This window comes from Eurosta solidaginis, chromosome 1 (assembly GCF_040869045.1).
Source record: "Eurosta solidaginis isolate ZX-2024a chromosome 1, ASM4086904v1, whole genome shotgun sequence".
Classification (NCBI taxonomy): Eukaryota; Metazoa; Arthropoda; class Insecta; order Diptera; family Tephritidae; genus Eurosta; species Eurosta solidaginis.
Genome location: NC_090319.1, coordinates 104179977 through 104202433, shown reverse-complemented (window position 1 = coordinate 104202433; position 22457 = coordinate 104179977). Strand labels below are relative to the sequence as shown.

General features: G+C 35.7%; 1 protein-coding gene and 1 long non-coding RNA gene across 4 annotated transcripts in view; one reads left to right on the top strand and one right to left on the bottom strand.

Moving 5' to 3' along the window:
* Positions 1–22457, bottom strand: part of Amt (Ammonium transporter) — a 65394-nt gene that overhangs the window by 26024 nt on the left and 16913 nt on the right. The gene's annotated exons all lie outside the window — the stretch shown is intronic.
* Positions 8955–20581, top strand: LOC137236645 (uncharacterized). 2 transcript variants are annotated; one of them, XR_010948537.1, is made up of 3 exons: positions 8955–9384; positions 14360–15299; positions 16076–20581. It is a non-coding gene; the product is annotated as an uncharacterized lncRNA (long non-coding RNA). The 2 variants fall into 2 exon arrangements; XR_010948536.1 differs by having other exon boundaries at positions 16037–20581.

Sequence of the window (22457 nt, the reverse complement as noted above, 5' to 3'; positions counted from 1 at the left end):
GATCTCTATAATTTTTCAGACAACAATATATGCTATATCCGTAAGCATTTTGTGAAATTTGAAGCTTCTAGCTGTTAAAACGGGGTAGAAATTGCGCAAAGTTTCTTATCTGAACAATCGGTTGTATGAGATATATACTATATATACCACCGATCTCTATGATTTTTTCAGACAACAATATATGCTATATACGTAAGCAATCGGTGAAATTTGAAGCTTACAGCTGTTAAAATGGGGTAGAAATTGCGAAAAGTTTCTTATCTGAACAATCGGTTGTATGAGATATATACTATATATACAACCGATCTCTATGATTTTTTCAGACAACAATATATGCGATATACGTAAGCAATCGGTGAAATTTGAAGCTTATAGCTGTTAAAATGGGGTAGAAATTGCGAAAAGTTTCGTATCTGAACAATCGGTTGTATGAGATATATATTATATATACAACCGATCTCTATGATTTTTTCAGACAACAATATATGCTATATTTGTAAGTATTCGGTGAAATTTGAAGCTTCTAGCTGTTAAAATGGGGCTAAAATTTGCCAAAAATATATATATATATACTATATATATATACTATATATACCACCGTATATATACTATATATACCACCGATCTTTATGATTTTTTCAGACAACAATATATGCTATATACCTAAGCATTCGTTGAAATTTGAAGCCTCTAGCTCTTAAAATGGGGCAGTAATTACGAAAAGTTCCTTATCTGAACAATCGGTTGTGGGGGATATATACTATATATACGACCGATCTCATCAATTTTTTCAGGCAACAATATGTGCAATATACGAAAGTATATGGTGAAGTTGGAAGCTTCAATCTGTTAAATTGGGTAAGATATTACAAAAATCCTCTTTTTCTGAAAAATCGGTTGTATGGAGGATATATGCTATAGTGGTCCGATCCGGTCGGTTCCGACAAATGTCTAATCGGACACCCAAATACACCCGCTCACCAAATTTTATCAAGATATCTCAAAAATTGAGGGACTAGTTTGCATACAAACAGACAGACGGACAGGCGGACAGACGGACAGACGGACAGACGGACATGGCTAAATCAACTCAGCTCTTCAACCTGATTATTTCGGTATACTTAATGGTGGGTCTATCTATTTTCCTTTAAGGACTTACAATTTTCGGTTTCGTGACGAAATTAATATACCATTTCATTTTCATGAAAGGTATAAAAATAGGTAGGTAATCTGTGTGAGGATGCAAAGCTTCACGTTTTTTGTGGTCTGCATGTAAAAACTATGACTACGAATCACGTATTTCAAAAATATATGACGTAAACGTAACTATTTGATGAAATTTGATGAATTTTGAAGCTTCTAGCCGTAAAAAAGGGGCAAAAATGACAGTTTATATGAAGTATATAATATATATACCACCGATATCTATGATTTTTTCAGACAACAATATATGCTATATATGTAAGCATATGGTGAAATTTGAAGCGTCTAGCTGTTAAAAAGGGGCAGAAATTGCGCAAAGTTTCTTAACTGAACAACCGGTTGTATGAGATATATACTATATATACCATCGATCTCAATGATTTTTTCAGACAACAATATAATCTATACACGTAAGCATTTGGTGAAAGTTGAAGCTTCTAGCTGTTAAAACGGGGAAGAAATTGCGCAAAGTTTCTTATCTGAACAATCGGTTGTATGGGATATATACTATATATACCTCCGGTATCTATGATTTTCTCAGACAACAAAATATGCTATACACGTAAGCATTTAGTGAAATTTGAACATATCTAAACGATTTTTAAGATAAATATAAAATAAAAAATAGGTACGTAATCTGTGTGAGGATGCAAAGCTTCACGTTTTTTGTGGTCTGCATGTAAAAACTATGACTACGAATCACGTATTTCAAAAATATGTGACGTAAACGTAACTATTTGATGAAATTTGATGAATTTTGAAGCTTCTAGCCGTAAAAAAGGGGCAAAAATGACAGTTTGTATGAAGTGTATAATATATATACCACCGATCTCTATAATTTTTTCAGACAACAATATATGCTATATCCGTAAGCATTTTGTGAAATTTGAAGCTTCTAGCTGTTAAAACGGGGCAGAAATTGCGCAAAGTTTCTTATCTGAACAATCGGTTGTATGAGATATATACTATGTATACCACCGATCTCTATGATTTTTTCAGACAACAATATATGCTATATACGTAAGCATTTGGTGAAATTTGAAGCTTCTAGCTGTTAAAATGGGGTAGAAATTGCGAAAAGTTTCTTATCTGAACAATCGGTTGTATGAGATATATACTATATATACAACCGATCTCTATGATTTTTTCAGACAACAATATATGCTATATACGTAAGCAATCGGTGAAATTTGAAGCTTACAGCTGTTAAAATGGGGTAGAAATTGCGAAAAGTTTCTTATCTGAACAATCGGTTGTATGAGATATATACTATATATACAACCGATCTCTATGATTTTTTCAGACAACAATATATGCGATATACGTAAGCATTCGGTGAAATTTGAAGCTTATAGCTGTTAAAATGGGGTAGAAATTGCGAAAAGTTTCTTATCTGAACAATCGGTTGTATGAGATATATATTATATATACAACCGATCTCTATGATTTTTTCAGACAACAATATATGCTATATACGTAAGTATTCGGTGAAATTTGAAGCTTCTAGCTATTAAAATGGGGCTAAAATTTGCCAAAAATATATATATATATACTATATATACCACCATATATATACTATATATACCACCGATCTTTATGATTTTTTCAGACAACAATATATGCTATATACCTAAGCATTCGTTGAAATTTGAAGCCTCTAGCTCTTAAAATGGGGCAGTAATTACGAAAAGTTCCTTATCCGAACAATCGGTTGTGGGGGATATATAATATATATACGACCGATCTCATCAATTTTTTCAGGCAACAATATGTGCAATATACGAAAGTATATGGTGAAGTTTGAAGCTTCAATCTGTTAAATTGGGTAAGATATTACAAAAATCCTCTTTTTCTGAAAAATCGGTTGTATGGAGGATATATGCTATAGTGGTCCGATCCGGTCGGTTCCGACAAATGTCTAATCGGACACCCAAATACACCCGCTCACCAAACTTTATCAAGATATCTCAAAAATTGAGGGACTAGTTTGCATACAAACAGACAGACGGACAGACGTACAGACGGACATGGCTAAATCAACTCAGCTCTTCAACCTGATTATTTCGGTATACTTAATGGTGGGTCTATCTATTTTCCTTTAAGGACTTACAATTTTCGGTTTCGTGACGAAATTAATATACCATTTCATTTTCATGAAAGGTATAAAAATAGGTAGGTAATCTGTGTGAGGATGCAAAGCTTCACGTTTTTTGTGGTCTGCATGTAAAAACTATGACTACGAATCACGTATTTCAAAAATATATGACGTAAACGTAACTATTTGATGAAATTTGATGAATTTTGAAGCTTCTAGCCGTAAAAAAGGGGCAAAAATGACAGTTTGTATGAAGTGTATAATATATATACCACCGATCTCTATAATTTTTTCAGACAACAATATATGCTATATCCGTAAGCATTTTGTGAAATTTGAAGCTTCTAGCTGTTAAAACGGGGCAGAAATTTCGCAAAGTTTCTTATCTGAACAATCGGTTGTATGAGATATATACTATATATACCACCGATCTCTATGATTTTTTCAGACAACAATATATGCTATATACGTAAGCATTTGGTGAAATTTGAAGCTTCTAGCTGTTAAAATGGGGTAGAAATTGCGAAAAGTTTCTTATCTGAACAATCGGTAGTATGAGATATATACTATATATACAACCGATCTCTATGATTTTTTCAGACAACAATATATGCTATATACGTAAGCTATCGGTGAAATTTGAAGCTCACAGCTGTTAAAATGGGGTAGAAATTGCGAAAAGTTTCTTATCTGAACAATCGGTTGTATGAGATATATACTATATATACAACCGATCTCTATGATTTTTTCAGACAACAATATATGCGATATACGTAAGCAATCGGTGAAATTTGAAGCTTATAGCTGTTAAAATGGGGTAGAAATTGCGAAAAGTTTCTTATCTGAACAATCGGTTGTATGAGATATATATTATATATACAACCGATCTCTATGATTTTTTCAGACAACAATATATGCTATATACGTAAGTATTCGGTGAAATTTGAAGCTTCTAGCTGTTGAAATGGGGCTAAAATTTGCCAAAAAAAAAATATATATATATACTATATATATATACTATATATATGTACTATATATACCACCGATCTTTATGATTTTTTCAGACAACAATATATGCTATATACCTAAGCATTCGTTGAAATTTGAAGCCTCTAGCTCTTAAAATGGGGCAGTAATTACGAAAAGTTCCTTATCTGAACAATCGGTTGTGGGGGATATATACTATATATACGACCGATCTCATAAATTTTTTCAGGCAACAATATGTGCAATATACGAAAGTATATGGTGAAGTTTGAAGCTTCAATCTGTTAAATTGGGTAAGATATTACAAAATTCCTCTTTTTCTGAAAAATCGGTTGTATGGAGGATATATGCTATAGTGGTCCGATCCGGTCGGTTCCGACAAATGTCTAATCGGACACCCAAATACACCCGCTCACCAAATTTTATCAAGATATCTCAAAAATTGAGGGACTAGTTTGCATACAAACAGACAGACGGACAGACGGACATGGCTAAATCAACTCAGCTCTTCAACCTGATTATTTCGGTATACTTAATGGTGGGTCTATCTATTTTCCTTTAAGGACTTACAATTTTCGGTTTCGTGACGAAATTAATATACCATTTCATTTTCATGAAAGGTATAAATATTGGCTTTTTCATTGCGATTTTATTTGGTACTAGAATTATATCAAACTTTCTGATGTTTTGTGCTGGAAAGACGCCTTGCTCAGCTACAATATGTTGAAAATCTGGAGAAGATAATACGATTTCTTATAAAAGAACACGCCTTAACACTTGAAGATTTGGATACAGTATGGCGTGCACAGATTGGCAAACATGAGGCAATTGTTAAGAATGTACATGACCTTTTGGCGAAATTAGCTTGGGATTTTACGTCCGAACAATTAGATCATCTGTTTGAATCATTCCAGGTAGATACAAACTTTCAACATATATGAATACAAAATTAATATTAATTGATATTAAGAATAATCATAAAATTTTCACTATGTTTTCTTACTATAGGCTAGTATGACCGGCGCTAATAAGCGTCAGCGTGAACGGCTTCTCAAACTAATAAGGCGCCTTGCCAAGGACGATAAGAATGGTTTAAATGCTAAAAAAGTGTTAAAGCTTTTTTGAACGTTTGCGCATAGCCAGGAAATACCGCCAGAAGTATTAGGTCAAGCATTACCAGCGTTTAATACGCGAAATTTGTTGCTTGTATGTTTAATCGCCCAGTCATGCTGCGCGCACTCAACAAACACTTAATCACCAACAAGTAATTGAACGTTTGCCAAATGATTATACTTTCATCATACTTGTTACGAACAGTTTAACTGCATATATGGATAAAATTCGCAACATGATTGCTAAAATGCCAAATGTTGAGCGGAACACTATGTATTGATGGACGTTATCCGCATAATATGCAATGAGCGTTTCGATTTTCTCAAGTTGTTGTTAAAGGATGGGCACCTGTGGTTGTGCGCCGAACAAGTAGAGATTATTGCAATAGGTTTTCATCTATTAATAAAGGGGTTGTCAGTTATTAATTTTAAGATTCGGGTTGGTGTTGTTGTAGCAGGTTGTTGTTATTGTAAAGTACTCGTTATTTATAATTTCTAAAAACTATTGTATATATAATGAAAGGGATTAAATGTTTAATTTTCGCTTTTAGGTACATGATAAGGAGGTCAAGGAGGTGGATAATTAGGGGGGTTCACCGTCTTTTAAAACCCAATAAATCGCAACATATACATCAGCTACTGGAAATCACGTCCATTCCGGCAGCACTAATAATCAATTCCTGTTACTCGGCATCACAGTCCATTCCGACAACTGATTTAATAATATATACATATTTTATAATATAATTTTGTGCAATTTGTATGCTTCTGTAATTTATCTGTAACCCGTAACTATATTTAATCTGATTAATTGTTAAATTTGTAGACTACTAAATAAATAAATAAGTGGTAATTTTAAAACCCAATTTTTTGTTATCAAATTCTTTTTATTTTATCATAGTCAGCCTTTAGTTCAATTAACATTTAAATACAGGTACCAAAAATATTTTATGAAATAAAACTACAAAAATTGTATATATTCGTACATACAGAAAAAAAAAATTAAAAATAAATACATATTCCATCAATCTTAGTAAAATATTTTTTTGGATGCGTTTAATTTAAAAATGTTATACAAAACTTTGATTACTGTTTAAGAAGATAAGCATCTCAGTTTTTTTTTCACTCAGTCGTGAGCGACGGTCACTAACTATTTGGCCTGCTTTCGAAAAAACTCTTTCACATGGAACAGAGGATGCTAGTGCACATAAATATTTCTTTGCCAAATCTGCTAGCTTAGGGTATTTATATTTATTTTCGCGCCACCACTGAAATGAATTGTTTGTTCTGGAAACTATTCCATCCTCTAAATACCGCTGCATTTCAATGATGCTTTTTGCTTCAGCACTATTTTGGTTGGCACATTGATCGAAAAAGCTCCAAATGGAAAGAAAATATTCTGCAGGTTCGTCTACACTCTCAGACGAGGGAGCCGATTCTGCCCTGTACAGTTCCATAAGATTACTCTTCACAATTTTTTTACAATTTTCTGCAGCTAATTCATCCGTCAATGCTAATAATTTAAACCTAGGATCCAAAAATGTAGCTACAGAAAATGTGTTGCTTTTTTGGATATTGCCCAATCGTTCCCGAATACCATTTCCAAAAATGTCTATAACCTTGCGCACAGGATCGGGCCAAACTTTTGTTAGCAAATGCCTGTAAACGTCCTGAAGACCATTTGTAATCGGTATTACCAGGGATCCCGTACAATACGTTTCGCCACTTATGGTTACTGTAGCGTCTTTGAATGGTTGACATATTATACATAAATCTTTGACTATTTGCCATTCTTCACTGGACAAGGTTAAAAGGCTCCTGTTTTAAATAACTTGCGTATATTTTACTGCTTCCTCAAGCGCAGCAAATCGTTCCATTATTGCAAGAGTAGAGTTCCACCTAGTCTCAACTTGTTGAATCAGCTTCAACGGGTCCCTGCCATTGTTTCGTTGATAGCTCAGAAAAGCTTCGTTGGCTGAAGAACTTTTCTTAAAATAGGTAACTATACCTTTGATCTTATCGATTATTTCAGCAACTTCCGTTACACGCAAGCCATCTTTAACAATCAAATTCGTTGTATGAGCCATACATCCAAAATGTTTCCAATTCAACTTTGTTGTAAGGGCACATTTTATGTTACTGGCGTTATCGGAAACAGAAAGCAAAATTTTTCTTTCTACATTCCAGTCACAGACAATCTTGAGTATCGCGTTAGCTAAGTTTTCGGCCGTATGGTTAATATTGAGCTCTGAAGCCGACAATAGTATGGATTTCAGCTCAAACTCCGGTGATACAAAATGCGCTGTCACAGCAATGAAGGTACAAACATTTCTTGAAGTCCAACAATCCGTTGTAATACAAAATTCGTTGCCGCCTTGTATCATTCCTTGCATTTTATGTCTGCACTCTTCGTACAAAGCAGGAATCATGGTTTTGGAAACTACCCGTCTGCTTGGGAGTACGTACATAGGATTCAAAGATTTCACAAATTCCCTGAACCCTCTATCGTCTACAATGCTGAATGGCTGTAAGTCTATAGTAAATAACTGCAGAAGCTTGCTATTCAAACCCTCTTTTGAAATTGGGCGATAGTTTTTTATAATTTTGCATTGTGTCATCCGTTTTGGTGCTGCACTGGAAGTTGATGGCTGCTCTTCGGTGATATCAATGACAGGTTCAATTTCGATAGGTTGAGGTTTATCCTGCAAATGGAAATGCACATATACACAGGGACACTAACAAAGTTTGGAAGTCGTTAAAATTTACCACAAGCTCTTCCAGTTGTACGGTCGGATGCCTCCGAATCATATGTCTCTTCAAATTACTTGCCGATTTTTTATAAGATATTTTGGTTTTGCAAATATTGCATGTGGCAAAAGAATGATCCACCTTTTCAAAAAACTGCCATAGGAAACTGGTCTTGGATTTTTTTAACGACATCTTTTATAAATAATAATTTTTTATAAAACTTTAAGCTTAAAGTGATACACTCCAAATCGCTCCAGTCCAGTCAATACGAGAATCTTCAAAATGAAACGATTTTCAGAACGTATGTAACAGACGTATTCACATAAATAGAAACCGTATTCAAAACGGAATGCAAAAAAAATATCCATTCTAAATACATATACATGCATGATTTTACATGGCGACTGCGTCATCTGCAGCTAATTAGTTGTAGCACGATTCACAGATTCATTGACTCATGTGATTGAGATTATCATTAAACGTGATTGTGAACGAAGTGCAGATGCTATCACAGTCAGTCAGTCACGGCTATTCCTCAGAAGCAGTCACAGCGTTCAGCTGTGATCATTCAGTACCTGTGACAAAATCACAGGTACACGGATATTTGCCAACTCTAGACCATAACAGCAGACCGTAACTCGATGCTAAGCAGTGACTTGATGCACATCAATAATTCAATCATTATGTCTACACATATGTACGTACAAGTTATATATTACACTCAATATGAGTAATAAATATTATTATTCCCTTATTTATTGCTCTCATTAAGCCGATGATTAAAAATCCCTAGCTCAACCTTACGCTCGGTCTCATTTTCTAGTTAGTCGTTGTTAAGGTGTTAATAAGTGAACTAATAATTGCTAGTGTCATCAAAATTATACGTCTGTAGTAATATAACTTTTACAAGAAATAAAAACTAAAGTATGTGCATAAAACATATTAAAAACGAACATGCTTTAATTCTTAATAGGTTTACTTCTCCAGTTATTTATACAAGAAGTAAATCTAAATCTGGCGACGAGGAGCGCGACACGAAACGTAATAAACAATAAATTGACGGAAAATAACAAAACTGTGAATTATTGTTAATGTTAACTATAAACGTGAAAAACTCTTTAAAAAGCGGTGTTATATTCCACAGACATTTATGTAAATTTGCCAAATTGAAAAAAAAACAATGCTTAAATAACCAAAAAACACCTTAGCGACAGAAAAATTTAGTTTTTACTTCAAAGTGTAAGTTAATACAAAAATCTCCACACCTAATAAGAGATATTTAAAACCTTGTAAAATATTAGCCGTGTTTTTTAACACGCGTATATCCGTTTACGCTTAAACTTTATATTGACTGCTAAGAGACAAACTATAAATACACCTCTGAAATTGCTGCGCATAAATTTTGTCCTACTAAATTTCAATACGCATTATACTCAGATGTAACTGAAATATGTGTCTTTGTTTCACCCTGTACACTAATTCTATGTATTATATGTGTGTCCACAATTCATCGCAACTGATTCAGCTATATGTTATACCCTATGACCATCAGAGCGTTGCGTCTCCGCTTTTCGGTACACCCTGTTGCTGTAGCTAGTTGTTTTACCACAGCCGCTAGATGGGTCTCCTAAGCATTATCTAAGCGAAGATAGGCGTTTTTTAACACGCGCAAACGAAACGTATAAGCGCGTGTTAAAAAACACGGCTATTAATACCAAACAAGGAAAAAACATTGGTGCAGTAACATACAAATTACAAAAACAAAAAATTGCTTAAAAAGTGAACTTTGTCGTCGATTTGCAAAACTGTAACCCGTTACAGCGGTATACTCTATTCCAATACCCTACAAGAATACTGACTATCATATGACTATCATCTGATTGTCAGCAATGTCAACCTAACGATCAGCGCCTCATACAAACTTTGTATCACATACTTAAGGGGACTTGCGCAAATTTGATGTAAACTACTGTGTACGTGTGAGTTTTTGTCTCCTTCTTATACGCCAACATGGCCTAGTGATTAAGTATATAGCCGTACTGCTCACTCTCATTCCTTTTCCTGGATCAGTGCTGACACTCTAACTATCAAAAAGTGTCATAAATGATAGTTTACTGTAGATATCAGGTTTGACTGTTATACTATCATAAATGATCATTGTTATATTCCGCCAGAAATGAAACGATGCTTTTTGCTTTTTATTTACTTTATTTCATTACTTTTTTAATTTTGTACGTGATAAAAGCATACGTGTTTGTTATTTGTTTAAAATAAATAGTTTTATAAGAATTCGAGTTCAGAATGTTCAATTTAAATTCAGAAAATAACAAAACAACAGAAGAGCGCTTTCCTAATGCGGAAACACATTTAAAAACAAGTAAGGAAGGTTAAGTTCGGGTGTAACCGAACATTACATACTCAGTTGAGAGCTATGGTGACAACATAAGGGAAAATAACCATGTAGGAAAATGAACCAAGGGAAACCCTGGAATGTGTTTGTATGACATGTGTATCAAATGAAAGGCACTAAAGAGTATTTTATGAGGGAGTGGGCCATAGTTCTATAGGTGGACGCCATTTAGGGATATAGCCATAAGGGTGGATCAGGGTTGACTCTAGAATGCGTTTGTACGATATGGGTATCAAATGAAAGGTATTAATGAGTATTTTAAAAGGGCGTGGACCTAAGTACTATAGATGGACGCCTTTTCGAGATATCGCCGTAAAGATGGACCAGGGGTGACTCTAGAATGCGTTTGTACGATATGGGTATCAAATGAAAGGTGTTAATGAGCATTTTAAAAGAGAGTAATCCTTAGTTCCATAGGTGGACGCCGTTTCGAGATATCGCCATAAAGGTGGACCAGGGGTGACCCTAGAATTTGTTTGCACAATATGGGCATCAAACGAAAGGTGTTAATGAGTATTTTAAAAGGGAGTGGGCCTTAGTTCTATAGGTGGACGCCGTTTCGAGATATCGCCATAAAGGTGGGCCAGGGGTGACTCTAGAATTCGTTTGTGCAATATGGGTATCAAACGAAAGGAGTTAATGAGTATTTTAAGAGGGAGTGGGCCTTAGTTCTATAGGTGGACGCATTTTCGAGGTATCGCAATAAAGGTGGACCAGGGGTGCCTCTAGACTTTGTTTGTACGATATGGGTACCAAATGAAAGGTGTTAATGAGTATTTTTAAAAGGGAGTGGACCTTCGTTTTATAGGTGTTCGCCTTTTCGAGATATCGCCATAAAGGTGGACCAGGGGTGACTTTAGAATTTGTTTGTATGATATGGGTATCAAATGAAAGGTGTTAATAATTATTTTAAAAGGGCGTGGGGCTTAGTTCTATAGGTGGACCCCTTTTCGAGATATCGCCATAAAGGTGGACCAGGGGTGACTCTAGAATTCGTTTGTGCAATATGGGTATCAAACGAAAGGAGTTAATGAGTATTTTAAGAGGGAGTGGGCCTTAGTTCTATAGGTGGACGCCTTTTTGAGATATCGCCATAAAGATGGACCAGGTGTGACTCTAGAATGCGTTTGTACGATATGGGTATCAAATGAAAGGTGTTAATGAGTATTTTAAAAGGGAGTAATCCTTAGTTCCATAGGTGGACGCCGTTTCGAGATATCGCCATAAAGGTGGACCAGGGGTGACCCTAGAATTCGTTTGTGCAATATGGGTATCAAACGAAAGGAGTTAATGAGTATTTTAAGAGGGATGGGCCTTTCTGGACCAGGGTGACTCTAGACTTTGTTTGTACGATATGGGTATCAAATGAAAGGTGTTAATGAGTATTTTTAAAAGGGAGTGGGCCTTCGTTCTATAGGTGTTCGCCTTTTCGAAATATCGCCATAAAGGTGGACCAGGGGTGACTCTAGAATGAGTTTGTACGATATGGGTATCAAATTAAAGGTATTAATGAGAGTTTTAAAAGGGAGTGGTGGTAGTTGTATATGTGAATATTATATATGTAATACCTGCCAAGATTTTAAGGGTTTTTTATTTCGGCCTGCAGAACTTTTTCATTTTCTTCTACTTAATATGGTAGGTGTCACAATCATTTTATAAAGTTTTTTCTAAAGTTATATTTCGCGTCAATAAAACAATCCAATTACCTTACCATATTTCATCCCTTTTTTCGTATTTGGTATAGAATTATGGCATTTTTTTCATTTTTCGTAATTTTCGATATGGAAAAAGTGGGCGTGGTCATAGTCGGATTTCGTTCATTTTTCATACCAAGATAAAGTGAGTTCAGATAAGTACGTGAACTGAGTTTAGTAAAGATATATCGATTTTTGCTCAAGTTATCGTGTTAACGGCCATGCGGAAGGACAGACGGACGACTGTGTATAAAAACTGGGCGTGGCATCAACCGATTTCGCCCATTTTCACAGAAAACAGTTAACGCCATAAAATCTATGCCCCTACTTAATTTTTGTTCGACTTATGGCATTAAAAGTATCCTAGACAAATTAAATGAAAAAGGGCGGAGCCCCGCCCATTTTTAAATTTTCTTTTATTTTTGTATTTTGTTGCACCATATCATTACTGGAGTTGAATCTTGACATAATTTACTTATATACTGTAAAGATATTAAATTTTTTGTTAAAATTTTACTTTAAAAAAAAAATTTTTTTTAAAGTGGGCGTGGTCCTTCTCCGATTTTGCTAAGTTTTATTAAGCGTACATATAGTAATAAGAGTAAAGTTCCTGCCAAACTTCATCATGATATCTTCAACGACTGCCAAATTACAGCTTGCAAAAATTTTAAATTACCTTCTTTTAAAAGTGGGCGGTGCCACGCCCATTGTCCAAAATTTTACTAATTTTCTATTTTGCGTCATAAGTTCAACTCATCTACCAAGTTTCGTCGCTTTATCGGTCTTTTGTAATGAATTATCGAACTTTTACGTTTTTCGAAATTTTCGATATCGAAAAAGTGGGCGTGGTTATAGTCCGATATCGTTCATTTTAAATAGCGATCTGAGATGAGTGCTCAGGAACCTACACACCAAATTTCATCAAGATACCTCAAAATTTACTCTCAAGTTATCGTGTTAACGGACGGACGGACGGACGGACGGACGGACGGACGGACATGGCTCAATCAAATTTTTTTCGATCCTGATTATTTAGATATATGGAAGTCTATATCTATATCGATTCCTTTATATATGTACAACCAACCGTTATCCAATCAAACTTAATATACTCTGTGAGCTCTGCTCAACTGAGTATAAAAATGAATCATCACTAACCACTATTATTTTTCGCGTATCAATTTTTTGACTGCGCCCCACACATTCCGACAGCTTTTGGTATTTTTTAATATTATTTTAGATTTTTTTTCTTTTAGCTTGGAGCTTTGAAATGCTCTCTTTTTCATTTTTTAAACTTATTTTTTATATGGTTTTCGTCGGTTGAAAATAGCGGGATATAAAAAATAACAAAACAACCGTGATAATCATTTGATTGTCATATGACAGTCAGTAGTGACAACCATGGTTCAACTATATACAGGTTGGCTCATCTGTAAAGCAACAAAATATGTCTGTCCAAATTGTCAAAATCTGTGTATTGGTGTTGGTGCGAATGGTATGGAATGGAAACATAAAACTTAGCAGTTTTTTTATGTGTAAGTAAAATGTTGCCAATGTGTTGGTTTCATTTTGAGTTTGCCATCTCCTTTTGACAATCCCTTCGACCATGCAATGACATAAATAAAATCAGCTGATGAGATGAGCCAACCTGTACATAATTGAACCATGAGTGACAACATGATTAAATCGGATAAACTGTTCTCGCATACATAAAATTCCGTTGAGAATTATGTATCTGTCTCACATGCATAATGGTATCTGCTGTATGTTCTTTTGTTCTGTACCAGGTGTCCGAAGCTTTCCCAGTTTGAGTCCTTTTTCATGATTATAGGCTGTCGTTGGGTACATGCGGACATGCGTGAGTGAACAAAGGAACATACATAAATTTGAGTATCAATGTTTACGTCATCGCAGGATCAGCATTGTCAATTACAAGTGTGAGTGTATTAGTAAAACAATCAGCGTTTCTTGTAGGGTAATTGATAAAGAGAATAAAAACTAAAAGAGTGAGAATAAGTGTTATTTTAAGTGGATACACATTTTCGATCACTCCGCATTTTCGTGCAAATGTTCCCAAACTTAAAGTGTATATATACATTGCTACCGACAGCGTGCAGTTTAAGACTCAATGCTGCCAACAAACTGAAACTTGTTGCGTACAAGTATATGTTGCTATGCAAAATTTAAGAACATGGTGTGTGCATATACATGGTGATAAACAATAAAAAGTTGCTTAGCAAAATTACGTTGCAACGAAACAAAAACTTGTGTATAAATAAATGTTGTGATGTTGTATTAAAAACACGAAAAATTTTAACTTTTAAACCAGAAATAAAGAACTAATATACAACTTTAGTACGGCCTTACCTCTAAAACTTTTTCGAACAAATCATTAAATAAATATAAATAATAACAACAAAATAACATGGCACTGACACTAGCAGAGGCGTTAAGAGAAGCACGCAGCATACCATTTTTTGATGGGCAAAGTGAGTATACAATCACACACTATTTAAGAGACGTCACAACAATTTTTGCGCTAACAAAATCAGAAGAGCAACATATTATTTCCACGGTGTTGTGCAACAAATTGAAGGGTTACCGCAAATTTATTAAAAAAACTATTCTGCTATAGCTGCCCCTATAATTAAATATTTGGGAAAAAATGAAAAAATCAATTTAAAGGACAAAGAATATATCGAGGCGGTTGACAAGTTGAAACTCATAATGACATCACCCCCACTACTAGCATTCCCCGACTTTTCCAAAAAATTTGTCGTGACAACTGATGCAAGTAATGTTGCAATAGGCGCTGTCCTTAGCCAAAATAATAAAACCAATTTGTTTCGCTAGTCGCACATTAAATGGATACGAGAAACATTACCATACACTAGAAAAAGAGCTTTTAGCAATAGTGTGGGCGGTGCGGCACTTCAGACCTTATTTATTCCGACGATCATTTGTTGTACAAACCGACCACCAACCCTTAAAATGGCTGTATTCCATGAAGGATCCAAGCCCACGAGTTTTGAGGTGGAAAACATTGCTTAGTGAGTATGAATTTGAAGTTGACTATATCAAAGGTAAAGAAAATAATGTGGCTGATTTTTTAAGCCGACAAACAGATATTGTTTCAGTAGGAAACGAGGAAAACTATGACATTAAGTCTTTGTTTGAAAATTCAATTGAAACGGTGCATTCAGCAATTGATAATCTAAATGAGCACTTCCTTATCTCTGAATCAATAGTAAATAAATACACAACTCAAATACGACTGGTGAAAAATAAAACCGTTGAAAGCGAAGTACTATACAGAAAATATCAAATCCTTTATATAGCTCAAGCAGATTGACACAAAAGTAGTTATCTTATGGATCTATTTAGAAAATATATAAAGAGGGGAACATTAGGAATTCATTCAGAGTTACCTAATAACCTATACAATATTGTTCAAGAAAAATTAATAAGTTTGTTTTCAAATGAGAGGAAATTAAAATTTACCAAGTGTTGTTATAAGGCGGCAGATATGAAAACAGAGGAAGAAGTTCTAGAAGTAGTGGAGAAAGTACATACGGAAGGAAACCATAGAGGAGTTTTAAAAAATTATGAGCAAACGAAATTTACGTATTATTCCCTAACCTTAAAAAAATAATTAATAGGTTTATAAATAAATGCGAGCCTTTAAAAAACTCTTTAATCACACCGAGACTCCAAACATTCCTAACTAAATAGTACATGCTGATATTTTCTATTGTTTTCGCACATGTTTTCTGACAACTATCGACAGATTCACTAAACTAGCTTCTGTACACAAATTACCCGATAGGAACATGGTCACCATTAAAATCAAACTTCAAGAAAGATTGGCTTGGCTAGGAAAACCTAAGAAACTAATAATGGACAACGAATTTAACAATTCTCTCATAAGATTGTTCTGCCGCGAAAATGACATATTACCCCATTTCACCACTCCGAACAGCCACACCGGTAACGCCGATATTGAAAGGCTTCATTCCATGCTGCTGGAACATATCCGTATTTTGAAACACACTCAAAACTCTTTGGAAATAGAGGAGATTATGATTAAATCAGTTGGTTACTACAATAATTCAATTCACAGCTCAACCAACGTGAAGCCGATAGATTTTATTAACAATAAAAACATTGATCTTAAAAAAAATTCAAAATTTTACCTACAAAAAGAAAAAACGTGCCAAATTTTTATAACAACAAAGTTTACATGAAAAACCCTCTTGCTAGCAGAAATAAAACTGCTTAAAGATTTATTAAATTAACCAACAGTTTTCCCAATAAAATCGACATAGCTAATATTAAAAGGCTACCCAAAAAAATGTAATTAAATTCATAAAAATGTATATATATAAATATATATAATGTTAATATAAGCAAGAGGAAAATGTGGTAAAACCCAAAAATGTATTTGCAAAAAAAAAAAGAAATTAGTATGATTAATGTCGTGGTTTCGTAATATCGAACGTGTCTTATGTATCTAACGTTTGTTCATTATTCGATCAGTAGTATTTTGTATACATATGTTTATGTAGATATCGATGTTTAAAATTTGCAATTTACAAAACAAAAATTTTATTATGTGAAGCATAAAAAGAAAACAAAAATTAACATTGTTATCACAGTTCGGACATAAAATATCTTTTATTATATATAATGTCCAGGCATTTATCGATTTATAATTTATTACAAGGAAAAATTTTTTGAAATTTGAAAAATACTGTAACAATTAAAAGTTAACAAAGAAAAAAAAAACAAAGCAATATATATATAACATTGTAACTTCAAAATTCGCAGGGACGCGAATTCATTAACGGAGGGCGAGTTATATACTTACACTCAATATGAGTATTAAATATTATTATTCCCTTATTTATCGCTCATTAAGCCGATGATTAAAAATCCCTAGCTCAACCTTACGCTCGGTCTCATTTTCTAGTTAGTCGTTGGTAAGGTATTAACAAGTGAACTAATAATTGCTAGTGTCATCAAAATTATATGTCTGTCGTAATATAACTTTTATAAGAAATAAAAACTATAGTATGTGTATAGAACATATTAAAAACGAACATGCTTTAATTCTTTAATTATTTAAATAAAAGATGAAGGACTTAAACGTATGGGTTTACTTCTCCAGTTATTTATAAAAGAAGTAAATCTAAATCTTACACGCAGGGAGAAGCAACGCACAAACACATGCAGATATCTTATCTGAGATATGCAATATAATTGTGGAAATGTCGCTCACAAACATACGCGCGCATGAGCTGTGAGAGAAGCTATAAAAATTGTGCATCTGTAGTTATAGCTGAGAAACTTATAGCAGATAACCAACTAGTAGATTCTAGAACAGAACCGCCTAGAAATGTCAACGAGTAATCCAAACAGTATAAAAGGCGACACCAGTAGAGGCGCAACAATCAGTTTTGATTAAGCACGCTATCTGTCGAGCAATAGTAGAGTTATTTATTGTGAAGTACTTTAATAAAGGCCATTTTGCATTATTAAATATTGGAGTTATTTATTCAACAGTTTAGTGATTCGAACTTAGCAGAAGGTTGCAATTAAGAGGATTTACAATCGTTACAATTGGTGTCAGAAGAGGAATTGTTGAATAAATTCCGGAGATTGGGAATACAACTTGAACATGGCAAAGTTAAGTGAATTGAAGATCCCGCAACTGAAGAAGGTGTTGGAGAGCCGTGGATTGAATACAAACGGCATTAAACTCGAACTTCAGGCACGACTACGGAAGGAATTGACGTGGAAGAGTATGTCTTTCATCTTGATGGCGATGAGACAACAAAATTGGAGGAGAAAAGCGAAACATCGCAGGCAGTTACCAGCACAGACTTGAACGTGATATTAGCTGCAATATCTGCACAAACGTCGACAGAAACATCCAAGATGGAAACTCAACTGGAAGAACAAAAGACATATAGGACATCTCAGTTCGCTGAGCAGTTGAAAGCACAAGAAACGCGTATTTAAGAAATGTCGACACAGATTACATCAAAGATGGAAACACAACTGAAAGAGCAAGAGGCACTCATAACAGTACAACTCGAAGCGCAAGAGGCGCGTATATCATCAAAACTCGAAGCGCGTATGGACGAGAAAATAACGCAGTTTGAAGAAAAAATCGAAGCCGAGGTGGATGCTTTGAGAGGTCGTATACAGGAGTTGCAATTAAATCGCCCAGATATTTCAGCAAGCAATACGAAGGTAAAAACTCCATCCTTTGACGGTTCTTTTCCTTTCCAGGTCTTTAAGCTACAGTTTGAGAAGACCGCAACAGTGAACAACTAGAATGCTGAAGATAAAGTTGCTGCACTGTTCATGGCATTGAAAGGGCCTGCAGCTGAGATTTTACAAACCATTCCAGAGGGCGAACGGAACTGTTCATTGATGGGCGCTCTAGAGAGACGCTATGGAAGCGAGCATAGAAAACAGATATACCAAACTGAGTTGCAAAACCGTTACCAAAAAGCAAATGAGACATTACAGGAGTTTGCTTCGGATGTTGAAAGATTGGCTCATCTTGCAAATGCGGACGCACCCGTGGAAAACACTGAAAGGGTAAAGATTCAGAACTTTATTAACGGCATACGGGACGTCGAAACGAAGCGAGCCACATACGCGAACCCAAAGCCAACATTTGCTGAAACGGTATCCCATGCACTGACTCAGGAAACAGCGTCACTTTTGAGTAAGCCCGCATACAAAGCTCATCGCGTGGAAGTGGAAAGGCCAGATTGGGTAAACACAATTTTGGAAGCACTGAAGGGATTACAACAAAACAATGCCGGAGTTATGAAGTGTTTCAAGTGTGGTAACCCAAATCACATTGCACGTCATTGCAGCACCGGTCATGGTAGTTCCAACTTGGTTGGTCGTAAACGCAAAGCTGGAGGAGATAAACAAGAGCGAATGTAAAGATCGAGAACTTGCCCCAGCTATTGAATGTCGTGTGATACCTATCTCGCAAACTGGAAGGAAATGGAGCAGTCTTACCGTCAAAGGAAATGTGGATGGCAAGGATCGTGTACTGATTGTAGATACGGGCGCATCTCATTCCTTAATCCGATCTGACTTGGTCAACAGAAGAGTAAAACCGTTACCTGGAGCAAGGTTGCATACGGTCACTGGCGAGTATAATCAAGTCCAAGGAGAAGTGGTATGTGAGGTATTAATTGGAAAGGTCATGGTTCTACACAAATTCATTGTGGAGGAGATTGTTGATGAAGTCATATTGGGAGTGGACTTCTTGGTTGACCATGACATCAAAATCGATATGCAGAGAAGGGTGATGCGTTATGAGAACCAAAATGTGCCACTTAGCTTCAGTTTGGAAAAAGGGTTCAGCAGTAAGCGAGTGCTGGTGGAGGAGATTCGACAGAGACCACGAAAGTCAAGGAAAGTAGATCGAGCAAAGGTTGATGGATCGAATGGGCCAAATAAAGCGAAATCAAAAGTACCTGCGAGAGAAACACTGGCATTGACAAAACCTAATGGACGCACTAAAACGACTGAAAGAATTTTCCAGAAAGAATGCAAGGGTGGTTTCAAGCCAGCGCGCACTTCTTTGGGAAACGTCGAAGCGATACTGAGTATGTGAAGCCAATCCGTCAAGAGCAAGCTGTACAAAGTAGTTCATTGGCCAAACAACAGAGTGCGAGGGAACGATCAAGGATAATGAGTAGTAAGATAAAACGCAGGTACGATGAGAACAATAATTCGGAAGATTTCTCGGAGGGAGATTTGGTACTGTTATACAACCCTCACCGGCGGAAAGGTGTTCCATCCAAATTTCGGTGCAGTTGGGAAGGGCCGTACAAAGTTGTGAAGAAGATCAGTGACACCATCTACCGCATACAAACCATTGGGAAACCACGAAGTAGAAGAGTGGTACATTTGGAGATGCTAGCAGCGTTTAGATCGAGGGATTTGTCTGATCGAGACGATCAGACTTAGGTGGAGGGCAGTGTTACGAATATTAGCAACACTAAGGGGTACTGCCATGTCTAAGCCGATGCTAAGCAGTGACTTGATGCACATAAATAATTCAATCATTATGTCTACACATATGTACGTACACGCAGGGAGAAGCAACGCACAAACACATGCAGATATCTGAGATATGCAATATAATTGTGGAAGTGTCGCTCACAAACACACGCGCGCATGAGCTGTGAGAGAAGCTATAAAAATTGTGCATCTGTAGGTATAGCTGAGAAACTTATAGCAGATAACCAACTATTAGATTCTAGAACAGAATCGCCTAGAAATGTCAACGAGTAAACCAAACAGTATAAAAGGCGACACCAGTAGAGGCGCAATAATCAGTTTTTATTAAGCACGCTATCTGTCGAGCAATAGTAGAGCTATTTATTGTGAAGTAATTTAATAAAGGCCATTTTGCATTATTAAATATTGTAGTTATTTATTCAACAGTTTAGTGATTCGAACTTAGCAGAAGGTTGCAAATAAGAGGATTTGCGGTAAATTCGTTACAATACATTAGGGTGTGAGACTCCAAGGGGATTACCAAATCAAAAAAAAGTATTAACTTTAATCAGCAAACCGGTTCATAAATCGAATCACTCGCAGTTTTGGGGCTGTGAACCGAACCACGAACGGAACCTAATTTATTTTAAAACTCCAAAGTCGCACCAAAAACCACACAAAAAAATGGTTCGGTTGTGTTCAAAATAACTAAAATATCAAAACCAATTCAACTCCCAATCCTCCCTTAAATCCTTTTAAAGTATAAAGCTCATATTCAGGTATAATACTTTAGTAATCTTAATTTTTCATTCAGATTATCTTATATTCTTTCAGAGAAAAATATGAATGTCTGTTTTTTTGGATGAAAAATGCTTAAACTGTCAGTTTTCGCAATTTTTTGTGATTTTTACATATAACAAAGTGCTTCTGTTACTATGGTCAGACATTGTTTCTTATAATAATTTGTAAGGTTGAACTGACCGGTCCTTGAGAATCTCATATAGACTGAATGCGTCCAAAGTGTTACTAGAAGTTTATTTGCCTACCAAACTGAAAGACCCTCGAAACTACAAGCATTCAAGGGCCTATACTACTTGCTGCTTCTAGATCTGACGATGCCAGCCGAATATACATCATAAGCCCACAGTCTCCTATTTTTAGTGGCAAGAGTTACTTTGTTTGAATAAGGTCATGAGACTTCCACATGTTCTTCGACACAGCCCGTGGCCCGCTCAACGCCTTTCCCGCTTGGTGGATCATGTGCAACTCTTTCCTTCTTATTATCCCGCCCATGGTGATTGGGATGCACCCTTCTTAGTTAGCTCACCCGCTTTTTTATTTCCATCTATTCCCATTTGCCCAGGGCCCCAATATACATGTGTGTTTCTGCATATCCCGATTCTGTTGTGCTATGCGGGATTATTGCTTTAATTGCTGTTCGCGCGGCTGCTTTTAAACTACTTTCCCCAGTGTTTCCACTACTTTTGGTCAGGACTACTACATCCGCCTGAAACATACCCTACCATGCCCATTAGTTTGGAACCACCGGAGTAAACGTGTATAGCATCGTCCCGCATTTACAGCTCCTGGCACCAACCTTACACCTATATTTTTGCTCTTAGATCCCCATAGAAGCTGGATCCAGTAGCCTGTTCGTCTAATGTTTGATGGCGCTAGACTATTATGGCTGTATGGTCTCAAGCCACCAAGCTGGCCTTGAGGCTTTGCACCACTTCTACAGAGGGATGTGTAATCCTCGTGCAATTTAACATGCAGCCGATCCATCTTGCTAAGGCTGGACGTACTTCGACGAACGTTCTCTCATATAAATAGTACATTCATGAACATTCATGAACGTTGGAATATCGATGTGAGTATTTTAGTTAGTTCCCATAATGGGTTGTATGTAATAAGTAATTTATTAGCTGTGAACGGATAAGGGTTTCATATTCGGCATTCCATTGATGTTAGTTAATCGTCTGGGTTAGTTCAATAATTTATGTTGGAAAATATTGTAATACGATTATTATTAAAATATATTTGGAGTTCATGATACGTATTATTGCAAGTGTATTACAGTGGGTATGAAGCATAATGCTACATTACAGTGGGTATGACGTATAATGCTACACCGTTAAGAGACAGTTTTAAACAAAAAAAACCTCAGAGGG